This window comes from Macrobrachium nipponense, chromosome 5 (genome assembly GCF_015104395.2).
Source record: "Macrobrachium nipponense isolate FS-2020 chromosome 5, ASM1510439v2, whole genome shotgun sequence".
Classification (NCBI taxonomy): domain Eukaryota; kingdom Metazoa; phylum Arthropoda; class Malacostraca; order Decapoda; family Palaemonidae; genus Macrobrachium; species Macrobrachium nipponense.
The window spans coordinates 73,737,730-73,746,634 of NC_061107.1; the positions used below are offsets into that span (position 1 = coordinate 73,737,730).

General features: G+C 33.8%; 1 protein-coding gene across 2 annotated transcripts in view; it reads right to left on the reverse strand.

The window, feature by feature from the left end:
* The window catches only part of LOC135215408 (uncharacterized), a 1,081,448-nt gene that overhangs the window by 237,178 nt on the left and 835,365 nt on the right, over window positions 1-8,905 (reverse strand). The window lies entirely within an intron of this gene.

An 8,905-nucleotide genomic window follows, 5' to 3' on the forward strand; every position in this document is an offset into this window, starting at 1 on the left:
AGGTTCGCCTCGAAACCTCCAGCCAAGCTTGGTCGATGAGTCGGATGCATATCACAACATTGAAATGCTCCTTCCAAGATTCACGCAAGGTGAGGTTTGTGGTATTGGTGATGTCGAAACATCTCTTGAAAAGATGTTTCGTATACAGCTTCTTGAAGTTCGATATCACTTGCTGGTCCATGAGCTGGAGGAGAGGGGTGGTGTTAGGCGGAAGATAAAGAACCTTGATAAACGAATACTCTGCTAGGATATCTTCCTCGAGGCCAGGAGGGTGAGCAGGGGCATTGTCCAACAACAGCAGACATTTCAGAGGGAGGCGCTTCTCTTCCAAGAATTTCTTCACTGTCGGGCCGAAACACATATTTACCCACTCCGTGAACAAAAGTCTTGTTACCCAGGCTTTCTCACTAGCCCTCCACATCACTAGAAGCTTCTCCTTAAGCACTTTGTGGGCCTTGAAGGCTTGAGGAGCCTCCGAATGATACACAAGTAGGGGCTTCACCTTGCAATCCACACTGGCGTTCGAACAAAGTGCGAGCGTAAGCCTGTGTTTCATAGGCTTATGCCCAGGTAGCTTCTTCTCTTCCTGCGTGATGTACGTCCGACGAGGCATTTTTTTCCAAAAAAGGCCAGTCTCATCACAGTTGAAGACTTGCTGAGAACTGTAGCCTTCCTTGACTGTCATCTCGTCGAACGTCTTAATAAAGGCTTCAGCTGCTTTCGTGTCCGAGCTGGCCACCTCCCCATGCCGCACCACCGAATGGATGCCAGTCCGTTTATGGAATTTTTCGAACCACCCATGAGAAGCCTTGAACTCTGGTGTTGGCATCGATGTCCCTTCTCCTCCGTCGTCTTCGTCCTGGGCAATCAAATTGCCGAAAATAGCGTTGGCCTTGTGGGAGGTTGCCGTATCGGTTATCGTATCGCCAGCAATTTCTTTGTCTTTTATCCAGAAAAGAAGCAGCCTTTCCATCTCATCATGCACGTGGCTCCTCTTGCTAGACAAAATAGCCACGCCCTTGGAAGTTGTAGCTGCTTTGATGGCATCCTTCTGCTTAAGGATGGTGTCTATCATCGACGGATTTCCGCCTTATTCCTTGGCGATCACACTCAATCACATGCCAGCTTCATACTTTTTAATTATCGCCATCTTTGTCTCCACAGAAAGCATCCTCTTCTTTCCTACTTCAACTTTCTTGGGACCCATGACTATGTATATACTGTATGTAATTAAGTTATGTAGTACGTATACGTATGAAGTAATGTTCTCACACAACACGATAAAGTAGTACTACAACGAAATCTCTAACGAATTTACATTAATAAACGAAATCGTATAGAACGAACGAATTCCGCGTGCTTATGATACCGATAATGCCGCGAAGCGGCCGAAAAAGCACACCGCTACGTAGAGCACGATGGGAGAGATGCTGACCAATAGGAGAGCAGGATCTTATGGCGGTGACTAGCATCAGGAAACCAATGGGAGAGTAGGAGGATGGTGGTGAGTCTACTCAGTTGGCGGCGTGCGAGTTTTAAAATTGTTATCGGTGGTCCGGGTGAATCTTGGACTTTACAGCAACAACCTTTCATATCTTGAACAATTTTCGTATGTAGTGCCACAAAAATCTTCGTATTTGCTTTTGTATCTCAAGTTTTTCGTAAGTTGAGCCTTTCGTATGTCGAGGTACCACTGTGTATTATATATATATATATATATATATATATATATATATATATATATATATATATATATATATATATATATATATATAAATATATATATACATATATTATATATATATATATCGATACCAAGGGCAGTTTACCTACTATATATCTTTATCGGTAAAGCTCAAGAAAATCTCAGAGATTTGTCACTTTCACGAACATCGGGGTACATATTGACTGACACCAACAGAAGATACTGGTTTTGCGTAGGCCATTTTTAAAATTTTATCTATTTATTTATTAATTTATTTATTTTTGGTGAATAATAAGCAAATTAGGACAGATCTAATATTAGGTCGAAAGGAGAAAGTCACAAATATCTCGCGATGTCTTGAACATTTGAAACCCCCTGCATTTTGTAAATATCTATGGTCCATTTTATTTATCAGTACGTTACACTGGTAATGGTAACACTATATAATATAAGTCGTTGTTGTTTAGATTTTTTTATGCAAGTATTTATCAGTATTTATATTTTTTTATCTAACTTTTTATCAGTATTTCTAACACTGCAAAATAAAAAAAAATCCTCAGAAAATAGGTGTAAAATGCTATTTTTTCTCAAACATGTCAATAGAGAACCTATAATTGTGCAAGTCGTTTTTGTTTAGAATTTTTGATGCAGCTATTTATCAGTATTTTCAGCAAAGCACAATAAAAGGAATATACCTCAGAAAATAAGTGTAAAATGCTGCATCTGTTTTAAACATGTCAATAGGAGACCTATCATTCTACGAATAGATGCAAAGGCAGTGGAATGACGGAAATTAGCGACAATATTAAATAAATCTTATCTGTTCAGTCGTCTTAGCTCTCTTGAAAGGAACATGAGAGTAATTAGTGTGCCTGCTTTTATGTAGTGTCTCTCAACCTTCACTCAGTATACACACACACACACACACACACACACATACACACACACACACACACACATATATATATATATATATATAATATATATATATATATATATATATATATATAGATAGATAGATAGATAGATAGATAGATAGATAGATACATATATATATATATATATATAATATAATTATAGATATATTATTAGAATTATATATATATAGATATAATATTTATATATATTAATATAGATACATAGATAGGTGTATATATATATATATATATATATATATATATATACACACAAAAACTTCAAAAGTTTGCTCTGATTTCAGTTAGGACTAGCATTATACCTCTACCACCTGAGAGAGAGTGAGAGAGAGAGAGAGAGAGAGAGAGAGAGAGAGAGAGAGAGAGAGGAATGCTAGTTTCCTCTAAAATCTTAAGACAGCTGTTGAGTTATCAGACCAGATAGTCTAAGAGTTTCAGAATGAAATCTAAAACAAACAGCCAGCGAATTTTTAGCAGTTAAAACGAAATTATCATTTGGGCTTCGTTTATTTGCATTGGCATCAGTATTCGTTCAGTCTGAGATAAGGAGAGAATAAATTGCGAGAGAAATAAACAGAACGGGAATTTGAGAGAAACCTTATTCCGCTGTGCAATGCCTCTTGTTTCGTCAGCTAATTCATAGCACAGACGGATGATTGTAATGTATATTGAGTGACTGAACAGTTTGGATACAAAATTTAGGCCAATTAACAGTAAAAGGTTCGAAAGGTGTAACAGGAGGAAAACATCAAAGCTGTTGCACTATGAATCAATTGTCAGGAGAGAGGTGGCAAGTAAGATGGGAGATAGGGAATATGAAAGGAGGTAGAGTAAAAGAAACGAAAGGGGTCGCAGCTATGGGCCGAAGGCACGCTGTAAAGAACCTTCATTAAGTGATGCTTACAGTTTACCACATGAGGTGCATTGACGGCACTAATATATGTTCCTTCACAGCTTACAATGCAAACAGTGTGTCGTGCTGATCTCTCTCTCCAATACTTGCCGCTAAATAACACGAACTTAAAATTGTGCATACGCACGATTTACATATAAGCTGTACATTTATGCAAACTGCAGTCCGGGCTCTTTGCATTTTCATAAAAGGGAAAAATAAAATGTGCATGTGCGCTTCCCTCAGAATGTGAATCTCTCTTTATACCCGTCACAATTTAATAAAAGTATTTCAACACAGCAGTCTATTAATCTGCATTCCTTTTGTAAAAATTCAAAATGTTTACTTTTAATCCTCATGTGCTCTGAAGCGCGGCCTACAATATATATATATTTCTCGAAATAAAAGTCGTAGGCAACCACCCTCCCCCATCCAAACCCCCTACCCTCCCCCCCGCCCTCTTTTAAAAAAAATGCTTCATAATATTCCAGCCCTGATCCTATCAATGAAAAGTATTTTACCAGTCGGGGGATTTACGTGGAAGCATTCTTAAATTGTAATCTATAGATGCGCGAGTTGATTTCGCCCGAACAATTCTATACAATCTTTTTTTCATCTCTCCTATTAGGAGGATCAAGTGAAAATTAAAACTGGAACGTATTTTGTAATTTGTATTTGCAGTTTGAAGCTGAGAGTTCTAGTACTCTTTGCGATATTATTATTATTATTATTATTATTATTATTATTATTATTATTATTATTATTGGAAAAGTAAATCCACAGTAGTATGTCTGTTTAGTTTTATCTAAAATATATAAAATACATATTTTATATATCTTAAATAACAAAATAAAACAGACATATTACTGTGGATTAATTTTCCATTTTATTGACTCGTTTTGATTTTTTGAGTATTCTTTGTGTTGTTGTTGTTATTATTATTATTATTTATTATTATTATTATTATTATTATTATTATTATTATTTTATTATTATATTATTATTATTATTATTATTATTATTATTATTATTATATTATCATTATTATTATTATTATTATCATTATCATTATTGTTGTTGTTGTTGTTCTGTTCTAGGGAGTCCACAATAATAAGAACGTTAAAAGTTCGTGTATAACTTTAATCACTTTATAAAAGCTTTCCAACCCTTCCCATTCTATGGAAGGGTTCGAAAGCTTTTATAAAAGTGTTTATAAATTATACACACGAACTTTTAACATTTTTATTATTGTGGACTCCTTAGAACATTGTATGAACTCTCGTGATAGAGAGTATTTTCCCAATTATTATTATTTTCCCATTATTATTTATTATTATTATTATTATTATTATTATTATTATTATTATATACTGAGAATTAAACGCCACAGTATTGAAAATTAAAAAAATTTATGTACAGGGTTAAAAATGACCAGGAGAGACTTTCGTATACAGATGATGGATACGGAGTAGTATCCGAGAGTCTCTCACTTATTATTATTATTATTATTATTATTATTATTATTATTTTTATTATTATTATTATTATTATTATTATCAATAATACCTCCATCCCTTTCTGTCCCCTTTATGATGCCCTATGGACTGGTCGGAGAGAGAGAGGCATGAGAGAGGAGAGAAGAGAGAGAGAGGAGGAAAAGGGGAAAAGGGGGAGGGGGAGGGGAGGGCGGGAGGGAGGGGAGTGGCGTGGTAGGAGAAACGGTAGAGGGGGTAATTTTCTGTCTACGTTACGATGCTCTAAAGGTTGGAGCCAGAGTCAGAGAGAGAGAGAGGGAGAGAAGAGAGAGAGAGAGGGAGAGAGGGAGAGAGAGGGTTGGAGGGGGTAGGGTGTCATTAGCATCATGTTTATCTGGTGAATGCCTTCCCCGTTTGTTGATTTATCCAGTTCTAGTGCAACAGGCAAATCAAATACTGCCGTCGTGTTTGCTCAGTGATAGCAATTCCCTGCGTAGATTCGACGTGGCTTTGTGGAGGCTCGCAGAGAGAGAGAGAGAGAGAGAGAGAGAGAGAGAGAGAGAGAGAGAGAGAATGAGTTTGTTGTTAGAGTAAACATACCGATATACTACTTACACACCAAAGTCTTTATGAGTGGGGAATTATCCTTGAATGAATGAATTAGAGAGAGAGAGAGAGAGAGAGAGAGAGAGAGAGAGAGAGATTTTTTGCAACGTAAATAAAAAACAGTAATCGTAAATCAATGCCTAGTTCAAATTTGAAAAGGACAATCTGTAAATTTTAGTAACAAAGCCTTGCAGTAGACAAAATCCTAAATGCTTCGGCAGTTTTATTAGTTATTTATTTTTATTATTATTTATTCTTATTATTATTATTGCTTATTATTATTTTATTTATTATATTAGTATTTCATTATTTTATTATTATTTATTTATGAAAAGGATCATTAACTTCTGGTGTTAATCTTATGCAGAACCATATATATATATATATATATAATATATATATATACTATATATATATAATATATATATATATATATATATATATATATATATATATACATATATATATATATATATATATATATATATTCCGATCTCGGGTAAGGATACCAGTTACTTTATTTACCATTAGGGGAATAAAGCAAATAGCTATGGCAAGAATTTCATTCATTTATTTTAGAAGTTAACTTTTGGCTTCCTCGCATTTTTTTTCCCATACAAGGTCGTATATCGACGAGCCTAATTATCCAAGCAAGAAACTTATATCCACCTTGGAATATAATACTTATCAAGACCATTATCCAATAAAGGTAATACTATGCAAATTATTTTCTTTAGGCTTATAAAAAAAAACTGCAAATCTGTATTCATCACTTTAAAATTGCGACAGAGATTAAACATAGGTTTACAACAAATTAGATAACGCTGCGTTTTATAATATATTGCTTTTAGCAAGACAGGGTGTGCTATGGGTACAAAAATACAAAGTCATTAGGAAACTACGGTTTTGAATTTCTTACTCTTAAAAATGACCAAGACTGAGGTAAAAAAAAAAACAAAAGGGAACAATTATGATCGATTTCTATTTACGTCATGACACGCCTTCATATCATGACGGACTGAGAGAGAGGAGAGAGAGAGAGAGAGAGAGAGAGAGAGAGAGAGAGAGAGATTCAGTTTTTTGATATGACAAGGACGAAGGTATGTCAAATTTTGTTGACTGTTAGTTTCCGTCGTCCGTAAACTATTTACGGGACAATGAAGCCTCAGGACTACCTCGCCCCCTTGGACGCGTGACTTTGGCCTTAAAGCCTCGTGGGAGCAATGCCCAAACCGCTATCTGTAAAGAAGAGAGACTGGTTTAACCTAAAGACGAATAATATTGCTCTTGCTGGAAGGATGAACCGGGGCCATTGAAGAGACGGTTAAAGGAGAGCATCCATAAACGTCAAGGTTTATCCTATACAAGGAACTTTGGAGTTCCGTATTCCGTACAGAATTTGAGGTGGTGTTCAGTGAAGAGGAACGATTCCGAATTGGATTTTAAAGCTGCGCTCTCCTGATAAGGAAAATTTTAAGCAGTGAAAATGTTGTTATTATTTTCGAGGTATTAGTTACAAATAACAATTATTTTTATTTTATTTTATGGGGTGAAATTTCTATTGTTTTCAAGCTATCATTAACAAATGACATATTTCATTAAATTGTATGCAATAAATTTTTTTGAGCTTTGAGTAACAAATGACAAGTAGTTTTCTTTTTATTTTATGGAGTAAAAAAAAAAATCGATTTTTTCGAGCTTTTAGCAACAAAAGACTTGGTTTTTAAAATTTTATGCAGTGAAATTTCTTTTTTTTTTTTTTTTTTTTTTTTTTTTAGCTATTTGTAACAAATGGCAAATAAGTTTATAAATTTTACGCAGTGTATTTTATTCTACCTATCAGTAACCAATGACAAAAATTTTTATGCATAAAAAATAGGCTTTTTTTCCTTGGTAATAATAAAAAAATAATGTTTTTCATAAAGAAAACTATGCAACTATAAACGCATTCACCTTGTACTGTAGTATTTGACTTACATTTCTATCAGCTTGTTTTTTAAATTCTTTTTTAATGAGTGATGTCCTCTTTATGTATATTCCATCACCTGCTGTTACTTCTTCCTAATGAAGACCTTAATATTCTTTGGAAGCTTGAATTACAAGTCAGTGGACTTTTTTGTGGGCTAGTTCCATATGAATAGGGTTCGTCTTCTTGAATAAAATAATAAATAAATATAATAATAATAATAATAATAATAATAATAATAATAATAATAATAATAATAATAATAACAGGAAACAAAAAGTAGGTTATGAAACCTAAAAATTAAGGCCATCGTCGCAATTTACCTCAATAAAGGAAATTTCACATAACCGCGTCTTGGTTGAGATTGCCGGAGAGGTGGGGACTGGGTAATTAGCCCTGAATTTGATGGGGCTTAAAAAGAAAAAGAAAAAAATAAAACCTAGTTCCACCGGGATTACGTCTTTTTTTTTTTAAACGAGTTCCCTTGCGTACTTAAAATGATTGAGAATGGCAAAAAAAAAAATGAACCGGAGATAAAAAGAAAAATACAAAATAAGGAAATATATCCAAATATTTACACCTGTCTCGGGAAATAGGTTAAAGTAGGAGCGAAGTGAAAAATGGCAAAATAAATAAATTAATAAATAAATAAGTAAAAAAGGATTTAAAAATAAGGAATTTTAAAATAATTACGAAGTGAAACATGAACCCCACCCCCCCAGAAAAAAAGAGAAAAGTAACCGTAGATGAAAAAAATAAGCAAATCCAATAAAGAAAATTACTCTTGTCTTGGGAAATAGTTTAGAGTAGGAGCGAAGTTAAAAATGGCAAAAAAAGGATAAAAAAAGAGAAAATAAGGAAATCCAACCAAAAATTTACACCTGTCTCTGGATATAGGTTAAAGTATGAGCGAAGTGAAAAATGTCAAAAAAAAAACAAAAAAAAAAAAAAAAAAAAAACATGAAAAAATAATCTAACCAAAAATTTACACTTGTCTAGGGAGATGGGTTAAAGGAAGAGTTAAGTAAAAAAAAAAAACACGAAAAAAATTCCAGCCAAAAATTTACACCTGTCTGAAGAAATAGGTGAGAGGAAGAGTGAAGTGAAAAAAATACATGAAAAAAAATGTCAACCAAAAATTTACACCTGTCTTAAGAAATAGGTTAAAGGAAAGAGTAAAGTGAAAAAAATAGCAAAAAAAAAAAAAAAAAAAAAAAATGGAGATGAAAAAAAATAATGAAATCCTACCAAAAATTCACACCTGTCTCGGGAAATAGGTTAAGGAAGAGCAGAGTGAAATATGACAAAAAAAAAAAGTGGGGGCGG